This window comes from Triturus cristatus, chromosome 4_1, assembly GCF_964204655.1.
Source record: "Triturus cristatus chromosome 4_1, aTriCri1.1, whole genome shotgun sequence".
Lineage (NCBI taxonomy): Eukaryota > Metazoa > Chordata > Amphibia > Caudata > Salamandridae > Triturus > Triturus cristatus.
The window spans coordinates 268,918,831-268,933,951 of NC_140585.1; the positions used below are offsets into that span (position 1 = coordinate 268,918,831).

Below are 15,121 nucleotides of genomic sequence, written 5' to 3' on the forward strand. Positions count from 1 at the left end.
TTCCTTCCCTAACTGTCAGGTCGGACCACTGTATGGGTATGCTTTTATAAACGTAATTTGTAAGATGTGCTCATTGTGAAAAATATTTTATCCAGTATTGGGGTATCTTTCATAGATTCACATGCCTGAATCATTCCCCGTCGTCGTGGTCGGAGTCCCACGGTACATAAATAACAAAGTAGTAAATAGTATATTTCCATAGGCTATTATGGTGGTAACCATGTACTCTATAGCCTATTAGTCTCCTTTTACAAAAAGGACCAAAATGAAAATACAACCAATCAGCAGCTAGCACCCTCTAGAACCTTCCCAAGAGAGGCTGAATCCCTCAGATTTTCACCGCACTTCGTTGTGTAAGGGAGTCTCCGCGAGCCTTGTTCAGTTCTTCAGCTTTTTTCAGATAAATTTATATATTAACCTTTCAGAATAATGTCTGATAAAAAAGGATTATTTAGAGCTTGCAAATCCTGTGGAAAGAAGAGAGTACATGTGGATGATTCCCACAAAGAGTGCATTTATTGTCTCTATCCCAATCATGAGACAAAACAATGTAAAATATGCCGCACTTTCTCAACCAAGACTTTGAGAGACAGAGAAGGAAGACTTTTATTGTGGCTTAAAAAGAAGCAGGGTGCTTCATCTGATGTAGATAGCGACACGTCCTCCAATTCACACAAGAGGCCCAGGTCGCCTGAGGGTCAGCCTGAAGAAAGAAAGAAACACTCTAAAATCTCTCATCTGACCAAGGAATCTCTTAAGCAGGAGAAACATCCTAAGGTCTCTTCATAGATAGGATCCCCTCAGTCTTCAGGAACATCAAAAAGAAAATCGGAGTCCTCAAGCCATTCCAGAGGTAAAGTCAGTCAAAATTCCTCTTCGCTATCAAGTTCACCGTCTACGCCTATTACTCCTTCAACGACGACTACAGTGACTCTATCGTCGTCGAGACCGTCGACGACGTTAACTACATCGACCAAGAGTATCCAGAGGGTTCCATGCTGTGGACATTGCCTCTATCATCTACGACTCCACCGTCGACGAAACCACCGAAGTCGAAGAGCTCATCGTCGACGAAGACATCATTGACGACAAAACCATTGCCGACAGCGACACCATCGTCGACGACAACAGCTGTTTCGTCAACGGCAATCCCGCCGACTATGACACTACCACCAATTGCGACTGTATTACCGTCGACGATAGTCACCGTCAATGACAAAAATTTCCCCATCAACGATGGCACCGACAACAAAAATCCCAATTTTGTATGCTGGACTTTCAACTCCGATGCTGCAAACAACACAGATGGAATTCAGGACACCAAAGATTTCACCACTTCCTCCCAGCCATCTTCTGGATGTGGAGGATACTGATGAAGATGAAGGGCAGTTTGGAACGGCACATAGCCCTTCTGAACTGAATGTCAAGTACCAGGAAGAGGACGATGACTATGAGGATGAGGAGCAGTATTATCAGCATTATCTGACCACTCATGCTCAGTATCAACAGTACAAATAGTTTGAGCAGCCTAGACAACAACCTGCTCAATTTCCTCCAATATTAATACTGGACCTTCAAAATATGTTGGCGGATTACAAAAAGAGGTTTCTTTATCAAGTGGAAAAGGTTATATTGCCTCCGCCTCTGCCAGTAGCTCCTCAAACACCGCTACCACCACCTCCTGCCACACCTGGGTTCACACCACATCCCATAATTCTTCTACCTCCCAGAGAGGATCCTACCACCTCTGAAGAAGAGCCTGATGAAGGGGAAATCCATGATCCTCCACCACTCACCGACAACTGGGATGATTACATAGCACCAACACCATCCCCACCACCTCATCGTCCTTCAGACTCACCTCTGGAGTATATTGGAGGTTTCCACAATATCATGGACAGAGCCACTAATAGATTCCACTTGCCAACAATTGTACAACAGTTGGACTGTTTTCTGTACGATTTTAAAGAGCAATCGAGAAAGGCAGTCAGGTCAATACCTATAATTGATCACATTGAGCAGGAGGGGATTAAAGTAATGAAGACGCCATCCTCGGTGGTTTCCGTGCTACCTAGACTTGACAAAAAATATAGAGCTCCAGAGGACTATCCGGCGTGTCTCACGGGTCATCCCAAACCTGACTCTGTGATCTCACAAGCAGCCCAGAGACGATCAAAGAATCCGTCTAATCCCATCACATCTCCACCAGACAAAGATGGGCGACGTCTCTATTCTATTGGGAAAAGGTTTTCCTCAATGGAAGCAATCTCAGTCAGGGCTGCAAACGCTTTGGCCATATTGGGCAGATACGATAGGCAAATGTGGTCCAATATGGGGACGATGAAAGACCTTATCCCTGATGAGAACAAGGATGAGTTCATTAAGATTCTTGCGGAAGGAGAAAGAGCAGCGTCAGAGATAATAGACATTGCAATGGACATTGCCGCTTCCAGCAGATAGCAGGTGCTGCCGTTCTTAGGCGACAGGGGTGGCTAAGGGCTACAAGGCCCCCCCCCCCCCCCAGAAGTGCAGTCCAAGATTTTGGATATGGCCTACGCTGCCGATAGCCTATTTGGCAGTCATATTGATGAAGCGCTGACCGCAATAAAAAAGGATACAGATACTGCCAAAGCCCTAGGTACCCTTCAGTACCGCAAGGTGCCCTTTCGCGGAGCCCGAGGCCGGGGTTTCTCAGGATACAGGGAAAATTACCAGCGTTCCCAGACTTACCAGTCCAATCAGCCACAATATCACCAAGGATACCAGCAACAATCCTAATGCCAACCAACAACGGCTGGTTTCTCTAGACAAGGCTCCAGATGAAAGCCAGGATCTGAAAGGCTGCAACTACGGTAGCAAGCAGTGATTGAGACAGGGTACCAGTTGCTTTTCCTTTTCCCCAAAATAATGCGAAAATCTCCAAGCATAGCCACCAGTTGCGCAACATCACTTCAGGCAAGTGGGTCCTAGATCTCATCTCTTATGGTCACACTTTGGAATTCACTCAAATACCTCCCACGGGGATCACACCCCCCTCGTCTTCACTTACTCAAAAAGGAAGCAAGGATCATGCTTCAGAAAGGAGCAATTGAAAAAGTCCCTTTTCCACAGAGAAGGAAAGGTTTCTACTCCCGCTTCTTCCTCATTCGCAAAATATCAGGGGAGTGGAGGCCTATCTTAGACCTCAGGAAATTAAACAAATTCTTAAAAAGTCAAACATTGAGGATGGTCACGCTTTCAGACATCCTACGGCGCCTCAACAGCAGCAACTTTATGACTTCATTGGATGCATACTTTCATGTCCTTATTCATCCAAAGCACAGAAAGTTTCTACGGTTCACAGTGGCTGGTACCCACTATCAATTCCAAGTCCTTCCATTTGGCCTCAGATCGGCTCCACGGACTTTCACAAAGTTTCTGACTCCGGTGGCAGCAGCCTTGCGGAGCAAAGGTCATCAGGTAATCCCATACCTAGATGATTGGCTGCTAAAAGCACCATCGGCTCATCTAGTGGAAGCTGCAACAGTCGACTGTCTAACACTGTTTCGCAACTTGGGTCTCTCAATAATCCCAAAAATCTTCGGTCCTTCCAAACCACATAATGAGATTTCTGGGTGCCAGATTGAACACCATTCAGAACAAAGCCTTCCTTTCCCAGGAAAGACAACAACGGTTGCAAGCATTAGCACTCAAACTGTCCAGAAAAAAGTGCGTTTCTGTATGAGTGTACAAGTCTCTACTGGGAATGCTCTTGTCGGCAATAGATCTCGTGCCTCTGGCTCGCTTACATATGAGGCCTCTTCAAGAGGAGCTGCAATGCCAATGGTCCAAACCAAAGCTTCTCTCGACGACATGGTAAATATCACTCCGCGGACGAAAGAAGCTTTCCAATGGTGGCCTCAGAAATCTCATCTGTCCCAGGGACTATCTTTTCTCCCGGTTATCCCAAACTACATAGTAACCACAGACGCCTCTATGGAAGGCTGTGGAGGACACTTGCAGGACCTGCAGGTTCAAGGGAAGTGGTGGTCCTTAGCTCAACGCCAAATGCACATAAACAGGTTGGAATTGAAAGCCATTTTTCTCTACCTTCAGGCTTTCCTCCCCCAGATTCAGGGCTCATCGTTGTTGATCCGCATGGACAACACCACAAGCATGTTCTATATCAACAAACAGGGAGGCACAAAGTCCATATCTCTGTCACAGGACGCCCAACAGTTATGGAATTGGCTGACGCTCCACCAAATTTCCCTGACAGCGGATGCTTGGAGCAGAATGAACAACAGCTATCATGAGTGGGAGCTGGAACAGAAGCAACTGGAGAGAATATTTGCGATCTGGGGAAAACCAACGCTGGACCTGTTTGTACACAGGTCAACTCCAAATGCCGATTCTTCGCAAGTAGATTCCCTCTCCCAAACTCAAGTGGGAATGCTCTTTTAATGCGCAGGTCAGGGATCTATGAATACGCTTCCCCCCCCATTCATCTGATACACAGGATCCTCACAAAGATGAAATGGGAACACTGTGTCATTCTGCTGATAGCCCCCAGGTGGCCCAGACAGCACTGGTACACGGAACTTCTCCTGTTGTCGGAAGGTCAACCCATCCACGTATTGCCAACACCAACGCTGTTGACCAAGTAGAAAGGCCAAGTATGTCACCCGGAGCCAGCTACTCTACAACTTCATGCGTGGCTTCTGAATTCTTCAAATTTAAGGATCTGATCATTGCTTCAAGAATGCAAAGACATAATTGCTAAGTCTAGAGCTGACAGCACCAATAAGACATACAGACTGAAGTGGAAGCGTTTTTGTCTATGGTGCAGTCGCAATAAAGTACATCCTTTTCTCTCTGCTTCAGAAGAAGTTTAGCCTAATTTGCTCTCCTTAGCAAAATCTGGTCTGGCACACTCATCAGTTAGAGTTCACTTGGCTGCTATATCAAGATATAGGCGATCACCTAAATGTCCGTCTTTATGGTCCTCAAGAATCGCAAAGCAATTTATGAAAGGGATATTTAGAACTTTCCTGCCCATCAGAGCTCTACCCCCAGAGTGGCAACTTAATGTGGTATTATCTCAATTGTTCAAACAGCCATTTGAGCCCATTCACAAGGCAGACTTGAAATACTTAACTTGGAAAGTCGCTCTTCTTTTAGCGCTCACATCAACAAGAAGGGTTAGTGAAATACAGGCTTTTACCATATCTCATCCTTTCTTACACTTCACTGATGAAATGGTTATCCATAGGACAAACCCTAAATTCATCCCGAAAGTGCCTACTCAATTCCATCGGTATGAGCCTGTTATCCTGAGAACTTTCTTCCCTAACCCTTCCACGCCTGCTGAAAGGACGCTTCATACTCTAGACATAAAGAGATGTCTTAAATTTTAATTACAAAGGACTAAGGCGATACGCAAATCGAATCAGTTATTCGTTGCTTATGGTCAAAACTGCCAGGGCATTGCATTTTCTAAGGCTACCATAGCTAGATGGATAGCGAGCGCAATGCAATTTTGCCATGACAAGGCTGGCAAGCCATTATCAAGGAATGTGAGAGCGCACTCCACTAAAGCAGTTTCAGCATCAGTTGCTCTATTTGCCAGAGTGCCACTTGATAAAGATCTGCAGAGCTGCAAAGAGGAAGACGACTCACACCTTTACACAGAATTACTGCCTGGAGTCTTCTCAGCGTGCCGACGCATCCGTGGGACAGGCAGTACTAGGGAACCTATATCACTCAAGGTAAGCCTCTTTTAATGGTTGTCTTATTAGATAAGGTTTTGGATAGAATGTATGTATATATTGATATATCTGTGTATGGTTCTTTTCTTTATTCCTTTGAGTACTACAAGTAATCGATACATTGCAGCAACTTTGAATGTTTCCAACCATTGATTGTAATATTGACATTGCATTAAGAATTATTTTAGCACTACCCACCTTCCACTTACGTGCTTGTTACAATTGTATATATATATGTATGCATTTATATTCATATATATTTATGTGTTTCCATATATATTTATATATATACAAATAAGGAACTGCTCACTATTCTGATTCAGGCATGTGAATCTATGAAAGATACCCCAATACTGGATAAGGAAACAATTACTTACCTGTAACTGCAGTTATCCAGTATTGTCTTTTTATTTGTTTTATTTAAAGAGTTTTATATAGCGCGAACGTGACCCATGGGTATCAGAGCGCTTCACAATTACATGAGGTAGGTTAGAGATACAACTTTATAGCAGAACGTTTTACAATGATATGAGGTAGGTTAGGTATGCAGCTATACAGTATAAGCATAAATATATACAGAGACAAGATTTAGGATACAGCTTGATGTCAGCAATAACATATATATATATATATATATATATATATATATATACTTCCTATATATCTCTATCTTCAATGGTACAAATAAAGTTATTGGGACTGCTTACTGTACAAGGTGTACTGGGACTTCCAATACAATAGTTCTGAGTGTCTTTTTCCGTGCATTCTACATCCACGAGTCTCGAGTAGTATAGCACCGTAAAAGGTTATCCCCAGTATAACTGGTGACTTTATCTTTACTTACGTTGTAGATCTGTTTTGGAAACATCTATATCACGGTGCTAGTGATGAACTGTCTTGCCTAAGGAAGGAACTTGCTCATTAGGAAGATCTTCGCTTCCCTCTTGAATGTTGCCGTGTTTGGAATTTTCCTAATGTTTGGAAGGAGTGAGTTCCAGATTCTGGGGGCTGCTCCGGAGAAAGCTCTATCATACGTTTTCTTCTTACGGAAGATGGGTGGTCTCAGCAACAGCTCCTTGGCACTCCTGGCAGGTCTGTTTCCCCCTGATAGCTCAATTCTCTGGGCCAAATATCTAGGTGTTTTGTAGTGGAGCGCTTTGTGGGTAATACATGCCATTTTAAGTTGAATTCTGGCTTCGTAAGGTAACCAGTTTAACGCTTTCAGTTGTGGGGAGATGTGGTCGAATTTCCTCGATCCGGTGATGAGTCTTGCGGCCGCATTGAGACATGCTTTTAGTGGCGCTGTGGACATTTTTGATAGACCTGCTAAGGTTGTACATCCATATTCAATCCTTGAGATAACTAAGGATTGGACAGCCAATTTGAGGTCCGCCGTAGAAATGAATGGTTTCACTTTTCTAATGTAGTTCAAGTGAAATCGGGCACTTTTTGCCCTTGATTTGATGTGGGCTTTCATGTCTAGGTTCTTATCCAGTGTGATTCCTAGCGATTTCGCTGACTCCACTAGAGTATGGGTGCAGTTTAGTGCTGTGATCAGTTTCGCCCATTCCTTCACTTCTGGTGTGACGAGCAGTGTGCGACCAACCTTTGCTTAATTTATTACGGCTCCCTTGAGCCAACGGGCTGACGAGCCTTGGATCTGCACCTGCGCGCCATGAGAGGTACTTGACCTGTTTTAATTACATTTTCGCAGTCCACGCGGCACCCCTTTACACTGACCTGCTCCCTGCTGACGAGAGGCAACTACCTCGAAACACGTGTCCAGGGATGGCTAACGCAACACATACTGTTCTTTATACATCGTGGCATAGGCGTACCCGCCGTCGCCACTACATCTACCACAGTCCTTTGGGGCAACTTGCTGGTGTGACGAGCAGTGTGCGACCAACCTTTGCTTAATTTATTACGGCTCCCTTGAGCCAACGGGCTGACGAGCCTTGGATCTGCACCTGCGCGCCATGAGAGGTACTTGACCTGTTTTAATTACATTTTGGCAGTCCACGCGGCACCCCTTTTTCACTGACCTGCTCCCTGCTGACGAGAGGCAACTACCTCGAAACACGTGTCCAGGGATGGCTAACGCAACACATACTGTTCTTTATACATCGTGGCATAGGCGTACCCGCCGTCGCCACTACATCTACCACAGTCCTTTGGGGCAACTTGCTGGTGTGACGAGCAGTGTGCGACCAACCTTTGCTTAATTTATTATGGCTCCCTTGAGCCAACGGGCTGGCGAGCCTTGGATCTGCACCTGCGCGCCATGAGAGGTACTTGACCTGTTTTAATTACATTTTGGCAGTCCACGCGGCACCCCTTTACACTGACCTGCTCCCTGCTGACGAGAGGCAACTACCTCGAAACACGTGTCCAGGGATGGCTAACGCAACACATACTGTTCTTTATACATCGTGGCATAGGCGTACCCGCCGTCGCCACTACATCTACCACAGTCCTTTGGGGCAACTTGCTGGTGTGACGAGCAGTGTGCGACCAACCTTTGCTTAATTTATTACGGCTCCCTTGAGCCAACGGGCTGACGAGCCTTGGATCTGCACCTGCGCGCCATGAGAGGTACTTGACCTGTTTTAATTACATTTTGGCAGTCCACGTGGCACCCCTTTACACTGACCTGCTCCCTGTTGACGAGAGGCAACTACCTCGAAACACGTGTCCAGGGATGGCTAACGCAACACATACTGTTCTTTATACATCGTGGCATAGGCGTACCCGCCGTCGCCACTACATCTACCACAGTCCTTTGGGGCAACTTGCTGGTGTGACGAGCAGTGTGCGACCAACCTTTGCTTCATTTATTACGGCTCCCTTGAGCCAACGGGCTGACGAGCCTTGGATCTGCACCTGCGCGCCATGAGAGGTACTTGACCTGTTTTAATTACATTTTGGCAGTCCACGTGGCACCCCTTTACACTGACCTGCTCCCTGCTGACGAGAGGCAACTACCTCGAAACACGTGTCCAGGGATGGCTAACGCAACACATACTGTTCTTTATACATCGTGGCATAGGCGTACCCGCCGTCGCCACTACATCTACCACAGTCCTTTGGGGCAACTTGCTGGTGTGACGAGCAGTGTGCGACCAACCTTTGCTTAATTTATTACGGCTCCCTTGAGCCAACGGGCTGACGAGCCTTGGATCTGCACCTGCGCGCCATGAGAGGTACTTGACCTGTTTTAATTACATTTTGGCAGTCCACGCGGCACCCCTTTACACTGACCTGCTCCCTGCTGACGAGAGGCAACTACCTCGAAACACGTGTCCAGGGATGGCTAACGCAACACATACTGTTCTTTATACATCGTGGCATAGGCGTACCCGCCGTCGCCACTACATCTACCACAGTCCTTTGGGGCAACTTGCTGGTGTGACGAGCAGTGTGCGACCAACCTTTGCTTAATTTATTACGGCTCCCTTGAGCCAACGGGCTGACGAGCCTTGGATCTGCACCTGCGCGCCATGAGAGGTACTTGACCTGTTTTAATTACATTTTGGCAGTCCACGCGGCACCCCTTTACACTGACCTGCTCCCTGCTGACGAGAGGCAACTACCTCGAAACACGTGTCCAGGGATGGCTAACGCAACACATACTGTTCTTTATACATCGTGGCATAGGCGTACCCGCCGTCGCCACTACATCTACCACAGTCCTTTGGGGCAACTTGCTGGTGTGACGAGCAGTGTGCGACCAACCTTTGCTTAATTTATTACGGCTCCCTTGAGCCAACGGGCTGACGAGCCTTGGATCTGCACCTGCGCGCCATGAGAGGTACTTGACCTGTTTTAATTACATTTTGGCAGTCCACGCGGCACCCCTTTACACTGACCTGCTCCCTGCTGACGAGAGGCAACTACCTCGAAACACGTGTCCAGGGATGGCTAACGCAACACATACTGTTCTTTATACATCGTGGCATAGGCGTACCCGCCGTCGCCACTACATCTACCACAGTCCTTTGGGGCAACTTGCTGGTGTGACGAGCAGTGTGCGACCAACCTTTGCTTCATTTATTACGGCTCCCTTGAGCCAACGGGCTGACGAGCCTTGGATCTGCACCTGCGCGCCATGAGAGGTACTTGACCTGTTTTAATTACATTTTGGCAGTCCACGTGGCACCCCTTTACACTGACCTGCTCCCTGCTGACGAGAGGCAACTACCTCGAAACACGTGTCCAGGGATGGCTAACGCAACACATACTGTTCTTTATACATCGTGGCATAGGCGTACCCGCCGTCGCCACTACATCTACCACAGTCCTTTGGGGCAACTTGCTGGTGTGACGAGCAGTGTGCGACCAACCTTTGCTTAATTTATTACGGCTCCCTTGAGCCAACGGGCTGACGAGCCTTGGATCTGCACCTGCGCGCCATGAGAGGTACTTGACCTGTTTTAATTACATTTTGGCAGTCCACGCGGCACCCCTTTACACTGACCTGCTCCCTGCTGACGAGAGGCAACTACCTCGAAACACGTGTCCAGGGATGGCTAACGAAACACATACTGTTCTTTATACATCGTGGCATAGGCGTACCCGCCGTCGCCACTACATCTACCACAGTCCTTTGGGGCAACTTGCTGGTGTGACGAGCAGTGTGCGACCAACCTTTGCTTAATTTATTACGGCTCCCTTGAGCCAACGGGCTGACGAGCCTTGGATCTGCACCTGCGCGCCATGAGAGGTACTTAACCTGTTTTAATTACATTTTGTCAGTCCACGCGGCACCCCTTTACACTGACCTGCTCCCTGCTGACGAGAGGCAACTACCTCGAAACACGTGTCCAGGGATGGCTAACGCAACACATACTGTTCTTTATACATCGTGGCATAGGCGTACCCGCCGTCGCCACTACATCTACCACAGTCCTTTGGGGCAACTTGCTGGTGTGACGAGCAGTGTGCGACCAACCTTTGCTTAATTTATTACGGCTCCCTTGAGCCAACGGGCTGACGAGCCTTGGATCTGCACCTGCGCGCCATGAGAGGTACTTGACCTGTTTTAATTACATTTTGGCAGTCCACGCGGCACCCCTTTACACTGACCTGCTCCCTGCTGACGAGAGGCAACTACCTCGAAACACGTGTCCAGGGATGGCTAACGCAACACATACTGTTCTTTATACATCGTGGCATAGGCGTACCCGCCGTCGCCACTACATCTACCACAGTCCTTTGGGGCAACTTGCTGGTGTGACGAGCAGTGTGCGACCAACCTTTGCTTAATTTATTACGGCTCCCTTGAGCCAACGGGCTGACGAGCCTTGGATCTGCACCTGCGCGCCATGAGAGGTACTTGACCTGTTTTAATTACATTTTGGCAGTCCACGCGGCACCCCTTTACACTGACCTGCTCCCTGCTGACGAGAGGCAACTACCTCGAAACACGTGTCCAGGGATGGCTAACGCAACACATACTGTTCTTTATACATCGTGGCATAGGCGTACCCGCCGTCGCCACTACATCTACCACAGTCCTTTGGGGCAACTTGCTGGTGTGACGAGCAGTGTGCGACCAACCTTTGCTTAATTTATTACGGCTCCCTTGAGCCAACGGGCTGACGAGCCTTGGATCTGCACCTGCGCGCCATGAGAGGTACTTGACCTGTTTTAATTACATTTTGGCAGTCCACGCGGCACCCCTTTACACTGACCTGCTCCCTGCTGATGAGAGGCAACTACCTCGAAACACGTGTCCAGGGATGGCTAACGCAACACATACTGTTCTTTATACATCGTGGCATAGGCGTACCCGCCGTCGCCACTACATCTACCACAGTCCTTTGGGGCAACTTGCTGGTGTGACGAGCAGTGTGCGACCAACCTTTGCTTAATTTATTACGGCTCCCTTGAGCCAACGGGCTGACGAGCCTTGGATCTGCACCTGCGCGCCATGAGAGGTACTTGACCTGTTTTAATTACATTTTGGCAGTCCACGCGGCACCCCTTTACACTGACCTGCTCCCTGCTGACGAGAGGCAACTACCTCGAAACACGTGTCCAGGGATGGCTAACGCAACACATACTGTTCTTGATACATCGTGGCATAGGCGTACCCGCCGTCGCCACTACATCTACCACAGTCCTTTGGGGCAACTTGCTGGTGTGACGAGCAGTGTGCGACCAACCTTTGCTTAATTTATTACGGCTCCCTTGAGCCAACGGGCTGACGAGCCTTGGATCTGCACCTGCGCGCCATGAGAGGTACTTGACCTGTTTTAATTACATTTTGGCAGTCCACGCGGCACCCCTTTACACTGACCTGCTCCCTGCTGACGAGAGGCAACTACCTCGAAACACGTGTCCAGGGATGGCTAACGCAACACATACTGTTCTTGATACATCGTGGCATAGGCGTACCCGCCGTCGCCACTACATCTACCACAGTCCTTTGGGGCAACTTGCTGGTGTGACGAGCAGTGTGCGACCAACCTTTGCTTAACTTCTGTGTGGTTCTTTTGTGGTGAGATTAATAGGAATTCAGTTTTTTGAGCATTTAGCTTCAGATGATTGCTAGTTAACCAGTGTAATGATACTTGTAAAGCCTCATTCATTAACTTGATGTCTTCCAGAGACGCAATCTTGATGTATATCTGCGTGTCGTCCTCGTACATGTGGTAGGATATGCTTCCATCTCTGAGAATTTCTGTAAGGGGTTCGATATACAGGTTGAAAAGTGATGGAGATAGTGTAGATCCTTGAGGGACTCCAATTGAATTTGGGCATGTAGTGATAGCATCTGATTGACCAGGAATCTTTGCGTTCTATTCTGAAGGAAGGATTCAAACCATTTCAGCACATTTCCAGACAATCCCATCCTGTCATGAAGCCTGGCTAGTAATTTTTCATGATTTACCGTGTCAAAAGCTGACGACTGGTCAAGAAGGATTAGTAGACATGTTCTATTGTTATCTAGGGCCTGTAGCGCATCATCCACAATATGTAGGATCGCTGTTTCCGTGCTGTGGCCTGTTCTGAATCCCGATTGGCAGTCGTCCAGCAGCTTGAAATTGGCGATGTGATGGCTCAATTGATTTTGCACACATTTCTCAATTAATTTGGCAAGTAATGGAATATTGGTTACTGGGCGGAAGTTATTAGGTTCTGCCGGGTCCGCTGTAGGTTTTTGATGATGGGGACGACTTGACCTGTTTTTAGGCATTCTGGAAGGATCCCTTGAGATAGAGAGGCATTTATTATATTTGTCCATATTGGGATGACGATATGGCTGATTTTTTTAATGCATTTAGAGGGGAGAGGGTCATTATAGTGGTTATTAGGTTTGATATCCGAGAGCGTTTTGGCGATGGTATTCTGGTCATATAGCTTGAAGGTAGCCCATTGTGCCTTGTTTTCTGTCCATTCATTTTCGATTGTCGTGGTGGCATTGTTCAGTGAGGGTGGTTGGTTGGAGAGGTTGCTGGCTGCCATCCTGAGCTCTCTTTCAAGCGTGTTGGCCTTGTCGGTGAAGAATGTTGAGAATTCTTCACAACTCAGTTGAGTTTTAGTCGTTTCTTGGGCAGATTTGGCCAACTTATTGGTTTGTTGCTTTAAGATCTCTAATAGTTTCCGTGGTCTGTTTTTGGCGTTGTCAAGTTCCGATCTAATAAGTTCCTTTTTAGAATTGAGGAACCTTTTGTTGTACTCGTTTCTGAGGGATTTCAGCTCGGGGGATGATGGGTGCTGTCTCCATTTTCTTTCAGAAAGTCTTAGTTTCCACCTATCTACATTTAGTGTCCCATTAAACCATGGATTTGTATCCTTCTCTGTGACTCTTTTCAGTTTTAGTGGCATGGTGGAGTTGACTTTATTCGTTACTGACGTAGTGTAGTGATCCGTTAGATCATTCACATTCTGCAAGTTGTTAGGCGGATTTAGGTCCTTCTCACATTTTTCTACTAGTAGTTCAATATTAGAGTCTTTGGTGTCCCGAGTCCACATCTTGAGTTTGATAGACTGCGTGGTCTTGTTCTTTTTCAAGGTGGGTATCAGGAAGGTTATGGCATGATGATCCGACCAGTCGCATGGAACAATTGAGTGGATTGAAGTATCCTTGTTTCTCTATATTATCCAGTCTAACGTAGCTCCTTTCGAGTGTGTTTACTGTGTGCAGGCTTGGGTAATGTTTAACTCAGTTAAAAAGTTTTTAAGTGCGTTGACCTGTTTGTCATTATTGTCGTTCCAGTGTAATTGAAAATTGCATAGGAATATGTTATTAGAGTGAATGTTAGAGTTAGCCGTGATGATCTCCATTAACTGGTCTATGAAAGTAGCATTATTTCCTGGTGGGTGGTAAAGCGCATGCAGGTTGCACCTTTGATTGTCTGCCGATCTTATATTGAGACCTAGGTATTCACAGGATTCAATTGGGTCTATATCCTTTCGATGAATGCAGGCTATACCACCTCCTGTCTTTTTTAGTCTATCTAATCTCACAATGTTATACTGTGGGGGCACCAGAAGATCAAAAAGTGGAGAAGAGGATTCCGAAAGCCATGTTTCTGTTAGGATTGTCAAGTCAATTTCCTGGCTAATGATGAGGGCAGCGATGTCTGATGCATGTTTTACTGCGGACCGACAGTTGAGCAGTAGGCATATCAGTGGTTTCCCTGAGCTACTAGGGTTAAGCTCTTGCGAGTTGGTGGTTAGCTGGACTTGTTGTAAGTTGTTAAGGTTGGGTTTCCTTTCCTTATGTCTGGATGTTCTATTAGCAGCGATCGGGACTGTCCTAATTTCCTCCCCTCTACTGCGGTCTGTAGGCTCATACGCCCGGAGTAAGGATAAGGTTTCATCTTCAGATAAGTCATTAAGATTCCTGTCTGGTCGATTATGCCTATTTGATAATGGCATGGCCGTCACACTGCTCTTTCCTTGAGAATTATGCACTAATTTTTGGATGTGCTCGACTTTGGAGTGAGTGTTTACAGTGATTTCAAGTATTTTTTCCATCGCTTGCAGTGAGCTTAGAATGTCCAGTGACATATTGCTTATTTGTGTTTGTAGCTCTTCGATTTCTCTCTGAGTCTGGGGTGACATATTAGGAGTACGCATCCACTTTTTTCGGGATTCGCGGTTTGCGTCCCAGTGTTTTAGTTCTGTTATTTTTCCCGAATTCCTTTTCTTTTTGTCATTAGTTCGGTTGTCTGCGCCTCCTTTATGTGCGATGTGAGATGCGCTATCTGTGTCTTGCGATCTTAATACCACGTTCGGGGGATATAAGATTTGTACGGTCCTAGATGTCATTTGTGCTGTAGTAGAGGGGGGTATGGGAGGGGTGATATCTTCCATATCATTTATTTCTAGATTCCCGTTGAATGGCCTACTCGTAGAAGGGG

General features: G+C 46.8%; 1 protein-coding gene across 1 annotated transcript in view; it reads left to right on the top strand.

The window, feature by feature from the left end:
- Positions 1 to 15,121, top strand: part of LOC146854247 (V-type proton ATPase 116 kDa subunit a 4-like) — a 2,520,670-nt gene that overhangs the window by 569,320 nt on the left and 1,936,229 nt on the right. The gene's annotated exons all lie outside the window — the stretch shown is intronic.